This window comes from Cavia porcellus, unplaced genomic scaffold (assembly GCF_034190915.1).
Source record: "Cavia porcellus strain 051 isolate PalLab524CR breed Dunkin Hartley unplaced genomic scaffold, mCavPor4.1 scaffold_21, whole genome shotgun sequence".
In the NCBI taxonomy this organism is placed as follows: Eukaryota; Metazoa; Chordata; class Mammalia; order Rodentia; family Caviidae; genus Cavia; species Cavia porcellus.
The window spans coordinates 40302895-40329359 of NW_026947504.1; the positions used below are offsets into that span (position 1 = coordinate 40302895).

General features: G+C 36.0%; 1 protein-coding gene and 1 long non-coding RNA gene across 2 annotated transcripts in view; one reads left to right on the forward strand and one right to left on the reverse strand.

The window, feature by feature from the left end:
* The window catches only part of Stard13 (StAR related lipid transfer domain containing 13), a 501526-nt gene that overhangs the window by 458250 nt on the left and 16811 nt on the right, over nucleotides 1-26465 (reverse strand). The gene's annotated exons all lie outside the window — the stretch shown is intronic.
* Nucleotides 10358-26465, forward strand: part of LOC106025142 (uncharacterized) — a 53098-nt gene continuing 36990 nt past the window's right edge. Inside the window, exon 1 of the long non-coding RNA XR_001198715.2 lies at nucleotides 10358-10701. This is a non-coding gene — a long non-coding RNA (uncharacterized LOC106025142). The remainder of the gene's footprint in view (nucleotides 10702-26465) is intronic.

A 26465-nucleotide genomic window follows, 5' to 3' on the forward strand; every position in this document is an offset into this window, starting at 1 on the left:
TTAATTTCCTTCTAATGTGACAACAATCTCAGAAAGTTTGCAAAATGTTACAGATAAGTAATTCAAGCTCGCTATTACATTTGGTTTGTGAATATAAAAGAAATAATATGCATGTCAGAGGCAAATGAAACCCTGTTATTGAACCTGATACAGCTTATACAGTACGTTCTAGTAGTCCTCCTTATTCTTTTATGCTTCTATAATTTTTGTATAGTTGCAGAAACTTTGAAGATTACTTTTATTATCTGTTTTTCACAACTGCACTGTAGGGTATGTTTGAGTAGCTTGCTTTAAAAATGAAGTGACAGAGGAATAGAGAAATGAAGTGCTTTCCAGTGATTCAGCAAAGCAGCAGTGATCCAGATTGCTGATTCCCTGTCCCTTCGTCCCTGGATAGGATAATTAACCACCAAATCTCTATACTTCTCATTTCTTTGCATCCTGAAACACTTCTGACCCTCTGCTTATTTTAATGAGGCTCCTGAGGCTTTCTTTTGCCTGGGTTTTCAGGCTCCTTTCCCACCACTCCACCACTTTCCTACTCACTACGAGAAACTTCATTTAAAGCCAAAGGGAGAGTTAATTTGCAGATATGTGTTCCAAGTGGATCCGCTGCTGAATACTGATTTTCCCTAGATGATGTACTTTAATTTATGTATAGATTAAACATATCTACTCTCCAAGATGTGATACTATATTTAGAACTGCATTTCAGCATGTCCCTGGTGACCTACACCCACTGTGACTTGCTAATACATTGTATTAAAGCCTTATCCAAGGGTAAAATGTAGGAAAAAATAAATAAAATAAAGAGAAAGACTTTTTGTCAATATTCCAGTCTGCAAAATTATAGTTCTTTGTAGTCCCAGGTGTGATCTAGCACATGGGGCTGCCTGTAGAAGTACTTTTTTCCTACACATTTATTGCTTAGAATCTTTGGGCTTTACATCCTAATCATTCTTCACTTTACTACATCACCTTATTGATTATAATATGGTAGATGCAAAGAAGGAATTTTTTTCTAGTGCCCCTCCCATCCTTGTTTTATTGTAGTTCCTAAGATTCATATCTTCTTAGGCAAAAATTAACTCAGCTGGCATTCATTACAAATTCCTTTGAGATACAAGCTGCATTTAAAAAAATTCTTCAATCTTTGTAGATTCCTATTATCTTAATATTTATTATGTCCTGCTGGAAATTATCAATGCTCTGTCCAATCCAGAGAATTGTTCAATAAGTCTTTTGCTTTATGAGCTTAGAACAAGACTTGGAAGTCTCTTTCTTGTGCAGAAATCCTTTGCTAGCATAAGGAGATTGTAATACCACACATTCTTTTAGTAATCTTGCAAAGTTTATTGTCCTCTTTTTAAGGCAATATCAAATAACACTAATCTATGTAAAATCATATATATGTCAAATTTTCAAAATACTCAGATCTTGTGCTAATTTAGAGATGCAATTATCTGGATAAAACTAGGTGGATAATTTAAAAAGCATGACTTCAGCTTTCTGCTCAAAGCATTTAGAATACCTTCTTCATGTTCTTTTATTGGGAAGCAGTGTTTAAAAGATATGAGTTCATCTTGTTTAATACTGAGGTAACATTCTGTATTAAAATGCTAAATCCTGTACTTCATTGTACAAAATATGTGGAAAAAGCTATAAACTTTGGGCCAAAGAATGCCCAAAGTGGGGAATAATCTAGGCTACTTTGATTTTCTTCAAACTACTTTGATAGTTTTATCTTTTGATTAAAATTTTAGAATTTTAGAGTAAAATGGTAAAATCCTATAAGCTGCTAACTTTTGTTTTATTTATTTAAATGTCTATGTGAATATAAATGCTTTTTTTTTTCCAGTATCAGGGATTGAACTCACAATCTCGTGCTTGCCAGGCAGGCGCTTGTGTTACTGAGCTAAATCCCTGGCCTTATGAATGCCTTCTTATTGTAAATATTATACTCAGATACAAAGCTAAAATGTATTCATGATTTTTGTTGAGCACATAAAAGTCATTTATGATAAAAATTGTAGTTACAATGGTAGAATGAAAGGTGTTGTCATGGTAACCTACTTTCTTTAGATTAGAAATGAAAAGGAAACCATCCAACAGAGAATTTTAAATAAGCTTAATGGTAATGGTCATACTGAAAATTCCTGAGCATAATGCTACTAAAGAAAACCAGTTTCTTTACAATGGAACTATCACTTTCCCTTTAGTAATGTAATTTGGCAAATGGCACTCATGATTCAAGTCATATAGTCCTCTGTAGTTCAGGTATATAATCAACACACTGCTGACAGTTGTATTGGCCAATAACATGTACGAATTATTGAAGGTAGGCTCAGAAATTGACTCTTGGGTTTTTCTAGTATATTCATGTTTGGACCATCTTATGACTTGCTGTCTCTAAAAAATGTTCCTGTACATTTGAGCCTTTGCAAGTTGATTCATCATTAATATTCAGCATTACTTTGACCAGATGTATTATTTAGAAATTTGTGAGTTAATTTATTGCACCCTATTAGAATTATTGTATTGCACTTTGTTAGTGACCATCAATCATGCTAAGAAAATTGTAAGTAGGCTAACATCACTATATCCATAGTATCTCAGTCTCAGTCTCTCTCTCTCTCTCTCTCTATGTGTGTGTATATATATATATATATATATATATATATACATGTGTATATATATATATATATATATACATATGTATATATATATATACTCTACATATACATATATACTCTCTCTCTCTATATATATATACATATGTATATATATATATATACTTTCTACATATATACTCTCTATATATACATATGTATACACACACACACACACACACACACACACACACATATATATATATATATTTGGATGCATTCAAGAAAAAATTTGGAGCCAGTGATCCAACACTTGTAATTCTAGCACTTGGGAGGCTGAGGCAGGAGAATTGCCATGAATTTAAAGCCAGCCTAAGCTACATAGTGAGTTCAAGTCCAGCCTAAAAAACATAGCAAGATCTTGTCTCCAATGCAAAAAAAAAAGGAAGAAAAGAGAAGAAAATTTGACTCCAAACTAGAAATATTGTATCCCACAGCTCCAGAAAATGTGTTGGAATCAAAGGTGTGGCATGAGATTAGATTTTTGTGCCTATGACCGAATACCCAAGAAAAACAACTTAGAGAAGGAAAGATTTAATTTGGTGCATGGTTTCAGAGGTTTCAGTGTGTGATCAGCTGGCTCCATTGCTTGGGCCTGAGAGGCAGAAATGACCGAAAAGCATTGCAAAGAAAATACTCTCAACTCATAGCACCCAGGGAGCACAGCATACAAGAGTCAGAAGAAAGGGATCAGGGATCACATATGATGACCCTTAAATTCAGAATCTTCTGATCTGCCTCCTTCAATTAAGTTTCCACAGTCTCCCAATTATGCAATCAAATTATGATCTCATCAGTGATCTCACTGAATGAATGAAATTAGGGCTATCATGATCAAATCATCTATTCTGAAAGCCCCAACTCTGAGCACATGAGACTTTGGGGAGACATTTCAGATCTAAACCTTAACAGAAAGCCAAACTTTTTGGATCTTTTGTAGGAAAAAATGATATTGACAAAATCATTTCTAAATTTTATCAGTTTATTTTACTGGTACATAGTTGGTTTGCTAAGCTTACTTTCAAGCATCTGCTAGAAAACAATGTATTTCAGAGGAAAATCAGTTATCACTTTCTCAAAGAATCCATCATCATGCCATGAGTTACTATATTCTAATTTTTTTCATTTTTATTAAAGAGGCAATGAGAAAGGAATAATTTCTTTCAAAAGCATAGTGATCATTCACGGAACTGAATAATAATCAATGAAATGATAACCTAAGGCCTGGATAAACCGAACATTAGTTCTGGAAAATGTCAACTCCATCACTTCAAAAGGGCAAAGTTGTCACTGCACCAAGCTGCTATTTTTCATTTTGTACAATGGGCTTATCTTGAAATTCTTCAAAAAATTCATTTAATTCTTATTAAGAAGAGTGTGTTGAATTATAAATGACATTAACAATAAACAGTGCTTGATAATGCCAGCAGTATTATTCAGCCATGTTACTCATGCATTTAAGTCTTCTTCAGAGAATTTTAAAAGCCTTACCTTCTAACTTCCTCTTATCACCCAATTTCTCGTTAATGCTATTTATAATGAGTCAGAAAGTTCCCATTCATTACATGATACACATAGAATATTTCTCATTGCTATCAATAGGTATTTCCTAGAACTTTTGAAGCATTTCTAAACTCATAGCCCCATGGTATTTTCAGTCTAGTTCAAAGGTTTATAATTCAACCATATTTTGTGAGACCCAACTACAGAAGAGAAAAATTTATTCCAGCATTGAAAGTCATACACAAAGAGAGGGGAACTGGGAAAAATACACTTTTTCCCATCTGACAGTCTGAGGCAGTATTAGAAAATGAGCTTGTGCAGTTGAGAGCGCCTTTCTGACCATACTCTTGGGCCACCCTCTCTCACCTCTGTGCATTGGCACTTTCAGAAGGATCTGGAGATAACAGGACCATCTTTTTGCATCTTTCAGTCAAATGGATCCTTCAGATGGTCTCAACACTACTCTTTTGTCTAGCAGAGGACAAAACTACATTTGATAATTCAATGATCATTTTTAATGGATTGAAAAAAAAATCCTAAAATGTGGCCAACATGTAAACACAGATTGTTTAAATAACCTCATTTCACTCTTACCTCATATCAGAAAGTTAGACTTCTAATGTATCTCATTCATGCCTCAACCTGATTTATGTCCCTGAGCTAAGAATTCTGAGTGGCATCAATCCATAGCATCTGAAACCTTTTGCCAAGGACATGTCAGAACGCCTTTAGAAAACAAGTCACTCCGTGAATTCTAAACTTACACAACATCAGGGACCTCACAGTCAAAACATGCCTTAATAGTCCAATAGCAGAAAGTGTTCAGTGAACACAGAATATTTCTCATTGCTATCAATAGGTATTTCCTAGAACTTTTGAAGCATTTCTAAACTCATAGCCCCATGGTATTTTCAGTCTAATCTACAAAAGCAATAGATGCCTAAAGATTTTCTATTCCAAGGTGGGGGTTTATTAGAAGTTGAACAGGTATCTCAATATCATTTTATGCTACAAAAATTCTGCTTTCTATAGTTTTAAAATCTGAAAGGAGCTATCAGAAGTGAAGCAGTTTACCAGCTTTTATGTTGTATTACACAAATGACCTAAATTACTATTGTTTTTCTTAAAACACGTACACACTCCTCTCCTCCCATTTCTGCTTTACATGGAGAAATTATCCCATGGATACAGACAAAACAGTGTTAATTGGCTTGCATGGAAAACAGTGTAGCTGCAGCTGGAGGATGGATTGAGGTGGTGACAGTGGGCATATTCTGTGTTGCTTACAAAGGCTCTAACCCTGTCATTTCTCCATAACTTCACAGGTGGTTACCTGAAGAATGCAATAGTGCTACAGCAGACGTGGTGAAGCCAGTTAATTGCAAGCTCATTTTGGATAATACTATAAGACAGACATTTGAAATATATTCAGCTCTTTTTAAAGGCCTATGAATTCTTTTACTGTAAACTACAGAAACAAAGAAAGAGACGATCAGTGGCTTAAGAACTAAGCCCAATTCTTTTTGTTATTTTAGAAATACTTCCCTTTTAAAAAAACTCCACTTTGTGGAAGGTACACTGTGTGTACAGGAGATACAGAAGGTGATCACAGCAAAGAGGAGCACAAAACGTGGTCCCAGATGATCCCAGTTTCAGTACCTGTCATATGCTTATCTGTATCCTTGATTTAGTTTTCTTACCCAGTAAGTGGAAATTCAACCGCAGCACATAATTTTAAGAAAAATACTTCATACAGGTTATTCCTCAAGTATATTTTCAATACATGGCAGTAAATATGATTATGATGATAATTGTTACCTCCTGGTAAACACTTTAGTCCTCTGTTTTAAGGAACACAATCGATAGACTTTGTTGGAAAAGAGGGACTTGAAAGTTCAGGAACTTTTCTCACTATTTATTTTGCTGAAATTGTATTTTGAGGAAGAAATACTGTTAAGGAATTTCGTGGCCTCAGCTAGAATACTCTGGAGAGTGAAATGGAGTGCTAATCCAAAGGGACTAACTCCAGGGCATACACCTGGATTCTTCCAGGAAAATTGAGAGTTCTGTCACCCAAATGTGGAGCTATGCAAGAAGCTGAGTTCTTTAGCCTCCTTTCTGTTTCAAAGTCAAAAGTTCATCTGCAAAGAAAGGTGCAAATTTTCTCAAAACTCTTGTAACTAAAGAAGAATAGAAGATAATTACCTCTGCCCTTCTATCTAAAAATTCAGATTTTGGAAAATGAGCCATAAGGCTAGGGATGTAGTTCAGTTGTATAATCTGTGCATAGCATGTGCCAAAGTACCGAGTTTAGCACCTTTACCTTTAGCACCACAGACACACACACACAACAAAGCATTATCGCTACTTTTATATGTCCTTGTCAAAATATTGACTGGGCTCTCAGGATGCCTGGAGGTCACTCTGTGCAGTTGACTTTTATAGTCTGTGTCCCAGTTACATAACCTGCACAATCAGGGAGTTGCTTTTAGGTAGTTCTTAAGTCTGTAAGAGTCTGGAACTGTTTCATAGCTTCTGAGGGGTAGTGTTATTTAATGATTTCAATAATATTGTCTTTTATAAACAGAGTTCACAACTTTTTGAGAACAGAGTTTAATCGAGGTAACACCACTCCGGAAAGCACAAGGGAAGAATAAATAGTAATCTTATTTATTTTTCTTGGGAGTTTCTATATCCCTGACACAATTATTTAATCCCCACAGCAAACCTCTGTGGTAGGTATGATATTCATCTCTTAAGAATGGCCAGCTGAGTGAGACACTAAATAGTTAAAGCCCTTTAAACAGCTAAGCTGAATTGTGGCTAAATATGGAAAGTGTAACTTTGATAACTGTGTCCTTAACTGTGTCATTAAACAAAGCCAAGTATTCTTAAGAAAAGTCAAAGGCTTTTAAATTTCCACCACCGGATTATAGAAAAATAGAACTTATTTAGATCTTAGAAGGTGAAGGAGTCATTCCCATGGGCCACACCCTCTGAGTGCTATTTTGTGACCCAGGTTAATCAGAGCAAGCCTTTAATCAAGGAGAAGCCACCAGCAAGCCCTCTGCAAAATGTTCAGTTTCCATTTCTGGAAAGACTTGTAATATAAAGATTACTCAAATTACTCTCTGGAAACTGATATCAAAATCTCACCACTATGCACTGAACCATAATATGTGACCAGATTTTTTACTGGCATGACATTTTCTACAAAGCTTCCTAGCTATTATTTTACAACTCATTTAAGGACTCTGATAGTTACTTTGTCAAAGACCAAAAGATAGTTTCTAATCAACTCACACATTTAATTGTATAGAAAGAAACTCAAGCTATAGCATTTAAACTAACTCACATAATTTTTTTTTCTGGGAAATAACTAAGCAACATAAACTGATTTGAATTACATTGCAGCAAAAGATTTACATAAAGTCTAAAGAAGATATTACTAGGTGTCCAACTTGGATTCTTAGAGTCAATTTTATTAACAAGTGAAAAAAGTGTATTCATTAAACATCAGCCATTGAACTGAACTTTCATATGGCTTTAAATAGTAATTTGATTTGCTCCATTCATAGTGCTTTTTAAAGTTATTCATCTTTTATACAGATTTGTAGTTACCTTTTCATTTGTTCATTGATTCACTCATTATATTTAGCTAACCTTTTGGGGGCATTTACAGTCTTCTTTCCGTATTTCCCTTGATCTTTTTTTTTATTTTGTAGCATATATTCTCGTGAATGTTTTTGAATAAATTTGTGTTGTGTTATATTTGTGCATTTTGCCCTCCTTTGATCTCTATATTTGGGAACTCACTGTGAAATAAACAATGACTTACTGTTCCTTTAGAGTTTTTTAAGCTACCGACTTGGAAGTACTGTATCTACAGATGTTATTTTCATTAAGTATTATTATCATTTGAATATGGGTTAACCCTACCAAAACTCATGTTGAAAGTTGATTGACAGAGCAGAAGAATTAAGACATGGATCCCTTAAAAACTAATTAGGTCATAGGGACTCTACCTTCATGATGAGATTAAATAGTTCTTTTGGGGACACAGTAGCTCTGCGGAGAGCAGGTTGTTATGAAATGAGCCTAGCCTGCTCCCTTGTTCTTGCTCTCTTTCCCACAAACTTGTACTTCTGCATCCACATACTTCCCCTTTCTGTTTTCTACCATGCCATGACAAAGCACAAGACCCTCACCAAAAAGAAAATGGGACTGCCAGGCTCTTAGACTTCCTTTTCTTCAGAATTGAGAGACAAAATAAAATAAACCTCTTTCTTTTGTAAAGTATCTACCCTCGAATCTTTTTGTCATAGCAACAGAAAATGGGGTAAGACAAATACAGCAGCAGTTCATTGATTTCAAATTCATAGAATAAGAAACTTTATAGAAGTTTTATGAGAGTGGTATTTCTATAATAATTCATATCATAGATTCCATCAAACTTAATTGTATTGTCCCAGACTATCTTAAGTACCTATGATCTTACTCTCTAAACCTTAAGCAATGATAGAACAATAGAGATGAGACACCAAAAATAAGCCAATTAAATAAAATTTTTAAAAAATGCCAGCTTGATACACAGATAATTTTCTTATAGGTATGGTGTTTTTAAAATGCTACAATTAAAATTACAAAAGTGTTTCCATGGTAATTGAAGGATGAGGATACCAACAGGAAGTGCATGCCACACAGAGTGCTTACTATGAGTCATTACATAGGATTGTGCTGAGTCACCATTATACCTCCAAAGACATTTGCCCTTAGATATTTGTGAAGATCCTGTTTCTCAAGTGTTCTGTGAAGGGGAGCCACTGCTCTTTTCCTAAACTCAAAGATTTCTTAGATTTAAATAGGTTCTACCCAAGTTTTTAACTTCTGAGTTCATCAGTTGTGAATCAGACATTTTCTTAGGTACTGGAAGTAAAGTAATAAGGCCAAAAGTTCCCCATCTTTATGTAGGCTAAGGGAAAGAGGAAGAATGAAACAAGAAACAGATGAAGAAGTAAGACACAGTAAGATGATGACAAATGCTATAAGCAGCAAAAAGGATGATGTGATAAAAGTTGGAGAGTAAGAAATAGGAGGCCACACTCTGAAGAACCATTAGAGTGGAGCTCAGTCAAGACAATGCTTTGACAAAGATTATGTGGTGTGGGGATCAGAATCTCCAAAACCTCTAGTATTTCCTGCATGCCACGGCCACCCTAGAGGCAGAAAATTCAGCATTACACAAGAATATCCATAGTCTTTGTCCTGCTGAGGTTTACTCTCTATAAGAACTTAAGTTTCTGTCTCTGAGGAACTCCAAAATGGTTGAAAAAACAAGCATATAGGCAAGTAATTATAACATAGCCAAGTTCTCTGTGTAGGTAGCACCATCAGCAGAAAGAACAGAAAGATTCTGTATCCCTGGGGAGAATTATAGGAAGCTTCCTCCAGGAATTTGCCTAGAAGCTCCCAGGAAATCACTAGGCAAGCTAAATCCCTATCATGAATTTTCCAATTTCTTATCTTAGGTTGTTTGTTTACTTTGTAATTTTTTCCCAGTGGGCTACAGAAACCAAGATAGAAAAAATGGAGAATATACCTTGGATTAGGTAAAGAAAACATTCACATAATTTAAAATGCCATAGTTAGTATCTATGTAATCAAACTGTACTTCTAAGCTGAACTTAATAAATTCTGACATCATGTCTAGGGCTCTTGTAAAATGATATAGTTATTTAGTCCAAGATCCAAAATCTTTTTTCCCTAAAACATTAATTTGTACCTGTGTTTAGTTTTGTTTTCTTTTTTCCTCTTCTGAATATGAAAAAAAAATTCCCACAGTTTTTGGAAGCTATTTTATAATCTATTTCCAATTACATACCAAGAACGATACTTCCTTTTCTAAGTGTTTCTGCCTAGTTTTCCTGATAAACCTACATGAATCAGTGGTTTTTGTTTCTTGGAGACTGCTGTCATCTTGATTTGTATGTGCTGGGTCCTGGCATGTGGTGCCTGAACTACTGCCCATTTCTTTCACCTTAATTGCAGTCACCTCTTGGAAACAAATGAGCTTTCCTAAACCCTGTAATTAGAATATAAATGTGATCATCAAATAGCCTTTAATTAGAATATAAATAACCTCTAATAGCTCATGCTTATGAGAATATTAGTGGATTATGAATCACTAAGAAAAAGCATGGAGGTAGCTCCTTCTCTCCCCTTTCACTTCCCCTCCAACCTGGCAGTTCCATTCAGTGTTTTCCCTGGAAACATACCACCCTTCTTAACTGAGCAAGAGAGAATGAGAGTCGCAATCATTTAGCAATGCACTTGGCAGATGGCTCTGTTGTTTAAGCAATATAAATCTCATTTTGTCCCTGACTTGTGAGTCTCTTCAGACAGAAAATCCTGCAGGTTTATGAATAGCCGTGCTCAGAACAATGATTGGAGAAAGTCTCTTAAGGCACAGGGATGAAGGTAATTCATCAGGGTCTATAGCTTAGACAGATCTCCATCCCAGATTAAGAAGGTAAGAGTGGGAAACAAATCCCCTTTTTTCTCCCTTTTTGTTTATTGAGTGCTTACTCTTTCCCTGGAAAGATTCTGGACACTTGTTTTCTCTCATTGAATTTTCAGAAAAAACATTGAGATACTGATTATTATGATTTGTAGAGATAAGGAAAAGAGACAAGAAAACTGAAATTTACACTTTTATAATAATTTCAATTTTATAATTTTTGATAGCAAAACTCCATTCTGTCACAAACTAATAGGAATGTGATGTTTTTCTCATGATGCTATAAAAAAGAAAAATATTGCAGGAGTTAACTTCAAGATCTATTGCATTATAATAATAGATAAGACTGCTATCTTTCACTTATAATGCCCAGTCCAGACTCTGCTCTTTGAAAATGGCAATTTGTCTTTTTCACCTTTGAATCTTCCCTCTCTGCTTCCTCATTACTCCATTGAAAACATTCATAAAAGCGTAGAGTACTCAACTGAGGGCTGGTGGAAAAGTGACCAAAGTAATGACTTAATGAGAGTTGTTGGGACAATCTTTGATGGTTACACGGGAAGGTAGAAGGTAAGGATTGTGAATAAGGATAGAGCTTAAAAAGCTAAATGTGAGCCAGGCGTGTTGGCTCACGCCTGTAATCCTAGCACTCGGCAGGCTGCGGCAGGAGGATCATTGCGAGTTCGAGACCAGCCTAGGCTACAAAGTGAGCTTAAGGCCAGCCTGAACTGCATAGAGAGACCCTGTCTCAAAAAGAAAAGCCAAACGTGACAACATATATGAAGGGAGAGTAGTGTGACTAGCAATGCAGAGAAAAGGCTGCAGACAATAACTAATTCCATAAAGATGATAGAGAAGTTTGATGAAAGATAGAATTTGAGCAGAATCTTTGGGCCTGGTGAAAGCTCCTGGCGGTAGATAGAGTCCTGGGGCAGCCAGAGTCTACTTCTAGTCAGGTCTGTAAAAAGACTCATGTACTTCTGGAGCTATAGATACCTGAGGAGACTCTTAAGTTTCAAACAGCTTTGTGACTATCATGCACCGTTTTTACAAATACATAAACCAAAACTCGGAGACCTTGAATAATTGTTCTGACTCTCAAAAGCCAACTCCATTATGCCAAAGGGTGGATGATGGTAGGGGTTATGGGATCCTCATACAAACCATCCTTTTGTTTGTGCTTTCTTGCTTCCTCCCAATACATTCTAGTTTTCTGTTTAGACGACTCTGCGAACAAGTAAAGCTTCCTACTTGTTTCAGGGCAAATAAGCTGAGATGAAGGAAGACCAGTTGTGGACTGAGGTATGAGATCAGGGTACTTACACACAAGAAAACAGATATCGCAGAGAAGTATTTAATGTTAAACAGCTATGTTGGCTTTGGCTGGATGAGAAAAGGAGCTTAGAACTTTCTCTCTGTGTATGTATGCATATATGCACATAATACTTGTATGCTTGATATGCATGTGTGGCAGTTGTGAGAGCCAAAGAGAATAATGAGATTTGCCATTTTGTCTACAAACTTCCATAAGAGATGTTTTCCAAGTAAGGCTGGTCTTTGAACCTTGTCCTTGGTTTCACTTGACTATGTCCTGGTCAAGGCTGACTGGTCAGGTGGACAGGGTTGAGCACCTGGCACTGACAGAGGCTACTTACAGTATGGCTGGAAATTAAGACAGCTGAATGAATCAGACTTTATCTTTTGGGAATATAAATCAAGAAATGTGCTCTTGAAAGTAATTTATTTGTGAACTACCAGAAAAATTATTTTCTCCAAGAAGTTCTCATGCAAGAGCTCTGTCACACTCTGGCAGCTACCGCAGTATGGCCTTTAAGAGTATAGTTCATTATTCCTAATTGAGGCAGAGGCCACTAATCTGCCTTGGTTTAGTGTCAGTGAGTAGCTTACCGTACAAAATTGACTTCATTTACTCAGCTTCCTAATACAAACCATCCTTCTGTTTGTTCCCTCTTGCTGGCTCCCTGTATGTTCTAGTTTTCCATTTAGAGTAAGTGGATGGGGAGTTGAAGAAAAGGCTCTATTACCAACTGGGCCACCTCCTAGGGCTACAGAAAGGAGGTGTTCTCCTCATACATTAGAGATTTGTAAAGCCTCTTAGCTGATATTATGAAACTATAAGGAAATTCTCAGAAACCTTTAACATATGTGTGGGAACTGAACCTGTAGGTTTAGAAGCTGGAACAATTGTAGAACATGCAAAATGAGGCTTTGATGACAAACTACGGGTTAAAAACAGCTTTATGCACACAGTACAGAACTCTGTTCTGGTCTGGATATTTTCTAAATGTGTGACTTGGGAAAAGATTAATACCTTTCTATCTTCAATGTCTTTGACTCTCAAAAGTGGAAAGTAATAGTACATATGCTGACAATTGGGTTGTTGTTGGAATTAGGTCAGATAATTATCACAAAGCATTTAGTACCATGCCTGGTGCATAATAAATGTTCAATAAATATCAAGTAGTGCAAGTGAACAAAAGATACGTACTTGAGACAGGAGCCCCGACAGGGATGTGAGTAGTGCTCCAGGCACAGATGCACAGAGAAGTGTTAGTCGTTGGTAAAGAAGAGAAAGAAAAATCAGAATACTATAGGAGAAGGAGGAAGGGGAGAGGGGAGAGAGTAAGATGTAATTGGGCTCTAAAACAAAGAAAAGTCATTTCTTAGAGTTCACAGCTGATACTTTTCCAGTTTCAGCTGTTCTTTCATTTCAACCTGGTAAATGATTACAAAACAAAACAAAAATGTACTAGCAACTACTTGCAGCAACTTGAGTGAGTCTGTACTCTTTAAAAAAAGTGTAACTAAATAAATATTCCTCCTGGAATGCTCCACTCCCTCCCAGGAAGTGGACAATCATTCTTTGCCTCACATATCTGTTAGAAGCAACCAGAACTCTGGAGACCTCTTTATTCAGATGCCTGAGGTGTTCCTGAGAGCAAATGGAAAATAAATCTACAAAACTTAGAATAGAAGAAACTATTGCTTCTTGACCTAAAAGTTATTATAAGATACTGGTGGTACCTTTAATGCTGTCTTAACCGTAAGATTATTTCAGTCTATACATTGTTCACTATCGTATGTCCTGTTTTTATAGCAGCTCAAATACAGGCTTTTCTAGAAATACTGATATAAAGCATGGCCTGAATACACAGTGAATGTTGAAATAAAACCTTGTTACGTTAAAAGACACATTGCTATTAACACTTCTCAAAATATTCTCCCTTCAAACACACCTAGCCCATTTTTCTTGTTCTTTCTGAAGAAGTTCTAGAAATCCTCTCTTGTGACTGTTTTTACGAGGTGTGCTGTAAAAAATGATGAATGCTGCTGCCAAGTACCCTCCAACACGAAAGCAGACTAATAAAAACATTAAAAAATGTCATCATACACCTTCGTCACTGGTTCTGGCAATATGTGACCTCTGAATTTTCCCTCAAGTAAAAATGACCTGAAAGGTAAACATTTCAATTAAGGACATTGAAGCTGCCAGGATAGGGCAACTAACGATACTCACAAAAGAGAGAACTTTCAGAACTGGTTCAGAAAATGGCAAGAACAATAGGATAAGCACATTTGAAGCGAGAGAGTATTTTGAAGTGGATTAATGACAATATGTTTCTGTAATTTAACAAAATTTAAACATTTATCTTATTTTTAGTCACAGCTGGTACTCCACTGTTTAGATTGCTCCACAGTAGTAACGTGGACCATGTTATAAAAGACTTGCATTTAGATCATTAAGGGAATGAAACTTTTAAATAAGAAATAGTGTTGAAATACTTAGAAATTTTCAGACAAACTCTTGCCATGACTTTATTACAAATACCTTGGTACAATACTTACAAAAATGGACACAAAAATCCTGCAACTTTGAAAGGTGGAATCTACCTCCCTTCCTCTTGACTGTTGACTGACATCATGACTTTGAGTATATTGAACAATAAATGTGTCAGGCATGAACATGGGAGATTTGTGAGAATCTGTCAGGTATGTTTTTTGCAACCCCGAGGTTGCCGTCTTCAGGAGACCTATCAACTTCCTTCAGGAGTTAAAATCACTGGAAGGAAAGGGCCTACCAAGAGTTAGTAGCAGTTGCCAGTGATTACTTTTGGACATTCTCATACAGCCACATCATTTATGAAGTGATTATGTGGGTGACTTCAGATAAGACCTAAAGCTGAAGAATCACCTAGCTGAGCTCAGTCAAAATGATTAGCCCACAGAATTGTCAACAAATAAATAGTATCTTTAACCACAAAACCATAGAGCATTTTGTAACATAGAAATGGATAATGGCCAAAGGATATGCCACTTTCCTCATAGTGAGCAAACATTCTTCATGTAGTGAGACAGAGACAGAACCTACTTGCATAACTACTCCAGTAATAGAACTGGAGAAGTTTCAATGTCAGGGAGTTATCTTGTTATCATGGAAAAATATTTTATTGTTTAGCAACAGGAGGAGCAGGGGTTGGCTTTCAGTTCTGTTTCCCACAGCTGAAAGCAAAAGGTATTTCAGTGGGTGGCAGTCCTTGCTCTTGGGGCTGTGTTTGATGTGTGCAAAACCCTGCTCACAAAAATGCTTGTGGGGTTAATTCCTTCTTAAAACTAGTGTCATATAAAATGGGTCTTATTTGCATGCAGCAGCACCACAGAGGGGTTTTCCCTTTTGTTTCCCTTCTGCCAACTATTATAGCTAATTGAGAATTTTGTGACTTTTCCAACTGGAGGAAATTACACAGAACAAACATCTGAGTAATAAAGGACACCAGCTGTTGTCAGAGAGATGGTAATGATTTTTTAAATAGACAAAAAGCTATCAAAGCAAATGTATAATTGGATAATCCAGTAAAGTCCAAGTGCAAGAATAAAATCTCATATGATGACTCTGGATACTCAAATAGAGCATGTCCCAACTGCACATTCTGGACTGCCAGCTGGGTCCTGTTCTTTGTCGTTGAGTAAGTACAACAGAATACATCTAGTCCATATCCAATTCATTTTCTTCTTTGCCTGAGAAGAATCATCTCCATGCTATTCACATACAAACAAAATGCAAAATGGTGAAATATTCTGTTGCTCTTTCTTTTTGGTATCTATTAGCAGTCTCCCTATATGGAAAAATATTCTGCCCCAGATTGTCGCAGCTAGATAGAGCAGAGTACACTGAGCACCCATGGATTTAGTGGAAAGGAATCAGAAGATTCCAGGAAATTCTGCAGACTCCCACGTATCTTGGCAATGGCCTGCTCAGCACCTGTCTTGGCTCCCGAGGACCTCAGCAATAGGAAAGGTCAGGGACTGTTTTCTCTGGAGGCGAAACTGTTTATTGGTTAGTTTATGTTGTCGCACAAAGAATTTTGCTTTTACAGTAGAGGTAGGACACTGACAGTCAAGGCCATCATTTTGCAATTTGTGATTTTCAAAATCACATAAAGGCTAATTTTAAAAAAGATGATATTGCAAGAAACAGTAATTATTCCATCATTCTGGTCAAAGGGCAAGAAGGGTTGTTAAAATACTAAATTTTTACAGAATTCAAAACAATGAAATATTAAACTCATGTACTTTTAAAAACCAAAGAGCATCATTTCATGCAGTGTTTTATTTGTTGATTTAGAAAGACTTCAAAGGAGTAAATATTTCTTGAGCAAATGAAAAGTTGAATGTTAAGATAATGATATGAAAGAAAGTACTTCATACATGGCAGGTTTTCATTTAATATTCATATGGAAAGTCTATGGCCCACCTATGACAGAAAAATTAAAAATTTAAAAATTTAGGGTAAAATTTAGCTTTAAGAATTTTTTCATCTCTTACAAAAATTTGACTTAAAATATGTTTGCATTTTGCAGATGTTGGACCAGTCCTTGACTTTGATGTCTGTAGGACATCAAATAAGAGGAATCTTATTTATATCTCTTTAGAAAGATTCATGTAAAAGCATTTGATTTTCTTGAAAGTAAGATGGAATCACACATAAATTCAAAATACTGTTTAATCTACATCACATTGGACTAAAACATTATTTCAAAATATTTATGTCAAGTGTGCAAGGGGTACAGTGTCATAATTTGACATGTATACAATAATTGAATCAGAATCATTAACTTTACCATCTCAAATATTTATATTTTGATGAACTCATTTTCTACTTATTTAGAAATATAAATTGTTGTAGCCTACACTCATTCTACTGTGTTCTAGAATACTAGAACTAATTCTTGCTATTTAACCACATTTTGGTACCATTACCTATCCTTTCTTATAACCCCTGACTTATCCTTTCCAAACTATGTTTTTTATGCCAGTAATGACAGTTTCACTAATTAGAATGTATCTTGATGGCCCTTCATTAACAAGTTTAAAATATTTAGGTAATTGAATACCTGTGTCACAATGAGATTATGCACTCAAGGATGAATTGGAAAGATGATCAAAAGTTTGGGTTCCATAGAATTCAGCTTTAGTGGTTGACAAAATAATCCAAGTATTTTTCTTCTGATGTATATGACATGCAAACTAATGTTTCCCTGCATTTTTCCATTCTTGTTTGTATTTCATTTCTTATTTAATCAGGTACTCAGTGATACATTCTTTTCTAAAGTCTCATACCAGATAGAACAATGATAATGGCACCATTATGGGATAATGAAGACTTAATGTATAACTCCATCTGCTGTGTAGCCTTGGAGAAATAAAATAGCAAACAGTTACCATTTATTAAAAACTTACTCTCTGTTAGGAGCCTGCAGAGTACTTCATAAACTGAATTTTGGTTTAATCTGTTCAACTCCATTAGGAAGATAATCTAACCATAATTTCAAATGTGGAAAGTGAATCTTGGAGAAATTGATTTTTGAAGACTCATTATTTGGATGAGCGGAGATAAGCTTTAAACATGTCTTCTAGAACTCAGAGTATATTTTCTTACATCCTACAGTGGATTCTAAAGTCGACAAATCTGGAGTCACATCGCAGCTGTGAAGACTTGGAAAGTTACTTAACTTTGTTTCCAGTTTGAATGCAAGAAGAATACAGTTTAGTTCAGAATATTGGAAGTTCCGATTATATGATAGAACAACATAGAAAGTGTTTCTCATTAACCAGTCTAAGTAAAAGTTAATTCCTTTACTTTACTGCTTGCCCGTACCTCAGTTTGTGTACTAAAGGTAGATGTGTGTTTGTGTGTTAGCCAAGAATGTGTTAGTTTTCTGTCACTGTGAAAAAAACACCTGACATAAACATCTTAGAGAGAAAAGAGTTTTAGCTCATGGTTTCAGAGGTTTCAGTCCATGGCCATTTGGCTTCATTGCTTTTAGGACTGCAGGGAAGCAGAGACTTCAGGGTGGAAGGGCCTTGCAGAGAAAGCAGCTCATCTCCTGGCAGCTAAGAAGCAAACAGCAACAAAATCAGCAAGGAAGGGCTCAGAAGGCAGATATAGTCCAAAAGTCCATGATTGCATAATTCACTGTCTTCAAGTAGATCCCTTCTTCTGTTTCCATCACCTCTCAAGAATTAAATTATGATCTCACCAATGGACCAGTCTGCTAAAAAAGTTAGAAACTCTTGATAAAATCACTTCCCCAAAGCTCCTCTACATTCACAGTTTCTTTTTTCTTTTTTTTTTTTTTTTCCTTTGGGGATTGAACTCATGACCTCGCATTTGCCAAGGAAACACTTTACACCACTGAGCTAAACCCCTGCCCCCACCACATCTAAATCTTCTAAAATATGAGCATTTTGAGGGACTTATAACTTGTATTGAGACTACAAAAACATCAAAAAGCAATTGGTTTAGTTTCTTAAATGTATAAATAAGGAAACTAAGATCTACAGATGGAACTCACCCCAAATTCCACTTAGTTAGACAGTTGTCCATAGCAATAGTTTGTGTTTTACTATTGGAATGAAAGTTGGATCTAGTTTGCTCAGATTATCTAAAATCTAGATAATCATGCTTGCCAGGTAGGCACTGTGCCACTGAGCTAAATCCCTGGCCCTGGTAATTTATTTTTAAATGAAGAAAAAGTTGACCTTGGTTGACAAAATAAAGAAATAGCAAGTGAAATGTATGTCACATGCAAATAGCGAAGCTAGCATATTCAATTGCCATGAGCAGCTTTGACTTTAAAACACTTAATTGGAAGAAATAAAAATAAAAGCAAAGCTAAATCTCTTTAAAGAAAAATAAGAATTAACAGTAATTATGAAGTATAGTTCATCTTAAATTTTATTCCAAGCACAGTATTTTTCATTCCTTTGTAACATTTTGCCTGGGAAATTTCATGTTCCTTTTTTTCTTTTTCATAGTCATTTGATTCAGAAACTTACATAAAAATATTTGCAGCCTCAACAGCTTCTTATTGAAGTGCAAATCTGACAAGCAATCTCTTATTTGTCAGTAGGCATTTCCTGTTTGACTCTACACCTGACTGTGAGATGAGCCCAGTTTTTAAAAACTTCCCTTTTAATGTCATGAACTCTTTTGCTGGGTACCTTAGAGAGCTCAGACCGTTAAATTCATAGAGTAAATTTTATTCTAAAGAAAAACTTACATAAAAATAAAATTTAATAATTGTTGATGAGTAGGTTAAAACAGGAGAAGCAATGTCGTAGATGGGGGTCATGGTGTGGTTTGAATGCATCCATTGTTCCAAAATGCCTGTGTGGGGCTAAACTCCGAAAGAGATGGTTCTAAAATGTGTGCATCTTTGGGTAGGTGATTAGGCTATGAGTGTTTTGTCCTCAAGAGTGACATAAGTTTCCTTATAAAAAAAAATAGAGTGGGCCTTGAAACCTCCTAGATGGTCTTCTGCTATGAGGACATTCTGTTTGCCCCTTTTAAAGCGGGCATCTTGGAAACAGGGAGCACCCATCACTTGATGCTGGCCTTTCCAACACTTAGATTTTGGACTTCCAAGCCCCCACATCTTCTCTGCCATTAAATATGTCCTGCTTAAAAATTATTCCATCATAATGTTTGTAACTTGGAGCCTTGAGCCTTGTACCTTGGAAACCTCTGAAACTGTGAGCCTAAATAAATATTTTCTCCTTTAAATCATGCCTGTCAAGAATTTGGTCCCAGGGCTGGGGATTTAGCTCAGCGGCATAAACGCCTGCCTTGCAAGCGTGTGGTCGTGAGTTCGATCCCTGGTACTGGTAAAAATACAAAAAAAAAAAAAAAAAAAAAAAAAAAAAAAGAATTTGGTCCCAGCTCCCAGTGATTAACAACTGACTAATGTAGCTTCTGATCCACTGAGAAACTGACAATAATATGTTTGAAATGAGAAATACATTAGAAGCAAAAGCTCTTAGTATAAATGAATTGAAGCAAATTGCTGTCCACTCTTGGTGCATGTTGGCCGTTGGTGGCTACACTGCTGCCTTTGCACAAACTCTTCTCTTTCCCCACTCCACGTCCCACTCTATAAGCTTAACTTCCCTCTGTGGCAACTATCACCATGTATTGTGTCAGTTCATTTTCTGTTACTATAACAGAATATCTGAGACTGTGAAATTTATAAAGAAAGGACATTTATTTTGGCTTATGGTTCTGGAGCCTGAACCAAAACCTCTTGCTGCTTCAGCTGGTGCCAGCAAGTAGAAAGGCAAGAGGATGTGTGTGGAGGAGACAAAACATGAGGCACAGACTTGTTCTATAGCAACTCACTCTTGGGGTAACTTAGCCCCAAGATGAAAGCAAGAACTCACTCAGCCCTCCAGAAAGGAATTAATTCTTCTGTTGGGGCTATTTTCTTAAAAGTCCCACCAACTCTCTGTACCATTACATCAAGGACCAAATGTATTTTGTTGCATGGAAGGCATATTCAAGCCGTTACACTAGTAATTTATTTATGTGTTTATTTCCTGACTCCTCTCTATTCTAACAGAATCTAAACTCGGCCTCAATATAGTCTCTTTCCCTGGTTTTTATCCAATGAAACTTGAAGCTTGAAACTGACTGTGGAAATATATTTATGGAAGGAAGGAAAGGAAGGAGGGAATGGAAGACTAGAAGGAAGAAAAATAACTGAAAAACTAAAATAACTACAAATAATTGGAGGTTTAGCAATTTTTTTCAATTTTTATTATATTCAGGTAAACTTTTGGCTCACAGATTTGTTTTGTTTGGCACCCAATTGTTTAAAAATCTGGAAATGTCCAGTGAAAACTTTGTGATCATCTCTCAATCAATCATTTATAGTTAAACTTGGTCTAGTCTCCCATGCCATGTCAGAGAGGTAGGCCTGCCTGGGCAACAGGAAAGGAATGTGGGTGAGGATCTTGAAGCTGGGGTCTTTCCTGGATTTCCTATGTTGTCTACAGAACCTCACTGTGCATGTGGAATATAGGAGTTATCTAAATAGTTTAGATTTCAATGGAAATTCACATTCCCAAAGAGAATACTCAGGTTTTCAAATTCTACTTCATTCAAACCAGAGATCTCTGGCAATTACCTGAAGGTGGCGGGCGTGGCTAGATACAACCTTTACTGACCCCACTGCCCCAGGTCCTATCCATAGAATTCCCTACACCATGCAGTTTCTATTGATAGACAAGTGTGCACATGTGTCAGAATATTCTCACCCTCTGAGTATTAAAATCATGGAGACAACTTAGCTTTAAAAATACTCTTAAAATATGATTCTATTCCCTCCCAATACTTTACTCACCCAACTAATACTTACTGAATACCTCTTAAGTGCCAGGCCCTGTATTAGGTACTATGTGTTCAATGGAGATGAACTCTGTATAATCTGTGTTTTCATAGACCTTAGAGTATCATCAGGGAATATGAGAAACAAGAAAGTCTCAAAAACATGCAGCAGAGAACTTAGTTTGGTTTCTAAATCTGCAGATTTACTTCAACATGTGAACATCCATGTACTAATTATAATATATAACTATACAAAGCTTTTGTCCTGAGCTGGTTGGGATCAATTATGGAAAAAAAGTAAATAGTTCTTTAACTTCTTACAACATTCCTGTAGAGTTAGTAAAATCTGTTGAAATTTTTAGATCCATTTGTCTAAAAGACTTCTGTCCTCACATTATATACACAAACATACCAGAATGTATTATCTAAATCCACTCCTACATAAACTCATCAATGTAAAAAGCTTTGTTGAACCTATATAAATTATTTTTCAAATAATACTTAATTTAGTAAATATTACATCTGATTACTATAATTTTTCTATAAAGTATAGTTTGATTTTGTGATGTCTTGAGAGTGAAAGTTATGAGAGAGAGAGAAACAGAGAGACAGAGTCAGTGACAGAGACAGAAAATATGTATGTGGGATGTTGGGGATTGAACTCAGAACCTCCACTGAGCTAAATTGGCAGCCTTTTATGTGGTGAAATATGCAATCATAAAGCATATCATTTTAACCATCTTCAGTGTAAGCTCAGTGGTATTAAGTACATTCACATTGTTGTGTAACCATCACCATCACCCATCTCCAGAATCTTTTTAGCATCCCAAGCTGAGATTTTACATCCATTAATTATGAACTCCCCGTGTCACCCTCATCCAGCTCCTGGAAACCACTATTCTACCTTCTGTTTGTATGACTTTGATAGTACTATAGATTTCTTGAAGGGTAAATATACAAAATTTTTCTTTTATGTCTGGCTTATTTCCCTTACCGCACTATCCTCAAGTTTCATCCATGTTGCAGCATGTGTCAAATTTTTTCTTCCTTAAGGTTGAATAATATTATGCTCTATGCACATCCCACATTTTGTTTGTCCATTCATCACCATTAGATATTTGGGCTGCTTGTACCCTTTGGCTTTTGTGACTAATACTGTTGTAAAGATGAGTGTGCAAGTGTGATTATTATGTTTATATAATATTTCTAATTTGATAGTGTTTTGTATTCATTAAATCTTCTGAGAGTATTTTCCTCTCCTGCTAAATAAAAAAAAAAATCTAAGTTACACAGTTAAATCATTAATACAGATGCAATTTCTTCCTCTTAGCTTGGAGTTATTTCTTTCTTAACATATCTTTTACTTTTTATCACAGTGATTCTTCACTAGCTACTAGTGATTCCAAAGCACAAATATTTCCACTGGATGCATTTGGAAGCCAGATACTTGAACATGCTAACTAAAACTACTAGGTCTAAAATTTTGGAGAGAAAACATGTTTTAAATGATATCTTTCAGGCATTAGCTGCAGTATTTTTCCTTTAAGAAAATAATATTTTTGATTAACTAAAATAAATTTGGTCTCTCTTTTATCTACCACCCCAACTATAGCATTTTTGATAAAGTTCAAACTTTGAGTATCTCATAAACTGGGAAACCACATCCAAAACCAAAGTAAAATATTCAAATTATGATTACTCAAGAGTTTAAATCATATCTGATAAGGTTTGACATACTGTTTTTTGATAATGATCTTCAGTAAATTCCAGAGATGTCAATGTTGTGTTTGTTGAACAGAAAGTTTGAAAGGTTGAAAGGTCCTCAGGTGAACTTTGAAGGAGGAGAGCAGAAGCTATATTGGTGTATGGCCAAGTCAGCTAAAGTGTGACACTGAGAAGCTCTCCCCAAGGAAGCGCCAGTCCCAATAAATTAATGATATTTTCATTGTAGCTGATCTGTACTTGTGAAATGTGTCTTAGCCAAGTTTGTATTTCTTTATATCACTTTCATTAAGCATGATTTTTTTTAAAGTGCTATCACCTGTGTGGAGTTCATATAATTTCTCACTGTTTGAAAAAAAATTTTGTAACAGTTAAAACTTTTGTAATTGTAAGAATTCTCTACTTATTAAAATCACTCTAATTCTAACAGTGAAAAGATCCTAAGTATTATGATTAGCCTCATCTATTTTCCTTCTGCTATCACTCGCTGGCCTTGACAGCTGATCAGTTATTTTGTTTGAGAGTTTAACATTAGATTGTGCTTCACACTGACCTTTCAGGGAGGTAAAACACTAAATAACTTCTTGATTTGTGCTTTAAATTCTTGATGAGATTCCCTCCTTGATAAGGTTGCAAAAATACAGCAAATAAAAATATAGAACATCCATTTAAAATTGAATTTCAGATAAATAATAAATGACTCATGAAAATATCTAAGTGTCATATTTAATCTGGCAATCTTGTTCCTTGGATTTCTTCTAGAAAGGCTACTTAAAGAGTAGGATCTTAGGGCCAGTGATTTAGCTCAGTGGTAGAAGTGCCTGCCTGGCAGGCACAAGGTCATAAGTTTGATTCCCCAATACCAAAAAAAAAAAAAAAAAAAAAGGTAGAATCTTATTGTCAGTGGTGCTAACTGATAATGAGAACTGACTACATGTGAATGCAGGGAGAATATTTCAAATGCCAGTTAGTGTGATAGAGTTTGAATCTGTTGAAATAGAGTGACCCAAATTGGAGACCAGACTCTTATTTTGAGGCTACTAACAGTAGATAATGACAACTGTCTATTCAACACGTGGTTGGTCTTTGGACGCATAACTAAAAAATTACTTTCCCAGGGACCAACATGAAAATTAGGTTTCTGAACTAGTCAAAGAAAAAGGAAGAAAGATAGTAAGGCAGGTTCTAACATGTACTAAATGTTGGTCAGACATGAAAATTGTGGGGTTGGTAGTGATGCTACTAAGGAGGGATATATGACAAGGAAGGCAAAAGAAACTGAGTGAGGACAAGGCAGATATGACCTTCCAGCAAGAAAAATGTTTTGACTATATTTTAATAGGCACACAAATAACTAAAGTACTATTTTTAACTCAAAATGATTAAATTTTTGTGAATTTGATGATATACAAATACTCCATGGTGTGTCCAGTAATGAAATAACAATTTTCTTCATTTTGAAAAGTTTGTAATAGAAAGATCACCAGAAAAGTTGGCAAAATACTGTTTGAAGGTATTTATATTCTTTCTCTTGCCAGAGGTGCCAGAGGTGCTTAGAACACCAACTAAAGTGTGCAGAAGGTCAAGGGCACAGGATTCCCCTGATTTGGTCTGTGATTTGACAAATCAAGGGTCTTTGTTCTAACTTTATATCCCTCCTTTCCACAAGCATATAAATCAAGTGTGTATTATGTACTTCAGTCTAGACTTGGGTTTATTGAAAATGTAAAAAAAGAAGAAACTGCCCATTCTTAAAATTTTTGAATTTATTTCTAGTGAGAAAAACCATTCCTCCTATTAGATTTTGTCCTGAGAATTTTAGTTACCTTCTAAGCAAAAAAAAAAGTACAATCTGTAGGAGTAGGAGTATGCCATAGTTTAGACTTCCTTTTAGCTGCCTCAAAAGAAGATTATAAAGACAAAAGAGATTTTGAAATTCATATTTAATTAAAAAAATTTCACAATGCGTTATCAGTTGGATAAAGAGACAAAATTTTCCCAAAAAAGAAATATAAAGTGCTAATCAGACAGCCAAAAAAAAATCTGGTCTTAATATCAGTAGTTAGGGAGTCCTTGGGCCTTGCCTGTGAACTTCTCTGGGTCCGGGGAGAAGGCCACCAGGGCCACCGCCCTGGTCAGCATCAGGAGGAGGGAGCTGCCTTGCGGAGGCCTGCTCCAGCCTTTCCTGCGACCATCTCTCAATCCAGGGAGCACCGCTGCCGCTGCTGTCTGAAAGAGGGAGCTGCACTATGGAGAAGGTTTGAGGCCTATCTAGTCCATGCAGGTTACCTTCTTTCAGGCCAGGAAGCTTTGCCACCATGGAACTGGATGCCTGCATAACATCCAATCCCCGAGATAGTTTGAGATCCTTGCTATGTGTAGTTGAGGACCCACTTGGCTTGCGGCTGCACTAGTTTGGGCTTGGCAGTATTCGGGCCTGCCTGGACCTTGTCTGGTGGCCTTTTTTTCAGCCCAGGGAGCTTTGCTACCGGAGAGGGGAGCTGTGCAGCTTGAGGAGGCTTTAGGCCTGCCTGAGCCTCCCCTGGTAACCTTTTAATATGGGGGCCTTGCTGCCCAAGGAGGAAGCTACACTACCAGAGGAGTCCCAGGAGCCCAGGACATAGGAGACAATATCCAATAAACCCAGGGGAAGGTTTGAAACAACACTTGAAACACGAAAATATAGGAAAATATTAAAATGAAAGACCAAAATGCAATCTCAAACATCTAGCCCATCCCAAGAAAATCTAAGAGCCATGTACATAGAAGAAAATATATACCATATGCCTGAAATACCTGAAATAATAGTAACAGAAATAAAGAAGCAACTCTGGGAAGCTTTAAAGGAATTCAAACTAGAAATAATCTCCCACGTAAAAGAAGAAATGATAAAAATAATGAAACAGGTGCTGAACACATCTAAAGAAGACACAGTTAAAATATTGGAGGAAATAGACAAAAAGATAGAATTCCTGGATGAACAATGTAAGAAACAAACAGAATACATGAAGCAGATGCAAAGACATATACAGGAAATCAAAAATTCCATTGAAAGTTGTCAAAACTGCCTCAATGAAAGTGAAGAGAGAATTTCAGACCTTGAAGACAAGATTGCAACTAGTGAACAGGAAAGGAAAGATCTTTTTAAAAAAGAAGGAGTCAGGAAATAACAATTCAACAGCTACAAGAAGATGCAAAGAAAAACAACATAAGATTGATAGGGATGGGGCTGGGGGTTTAGCTCAGCGGTGTAAGCGCCTATCTTACAAGCAGGCAGTCGTGAGTCGATCCCTGGTACCGAAAAAGACCAAAAAAAAAAAAAAAAAAAAAAAAGATAGGGATAAATGAAAAAGATGGAGACAATATAAAG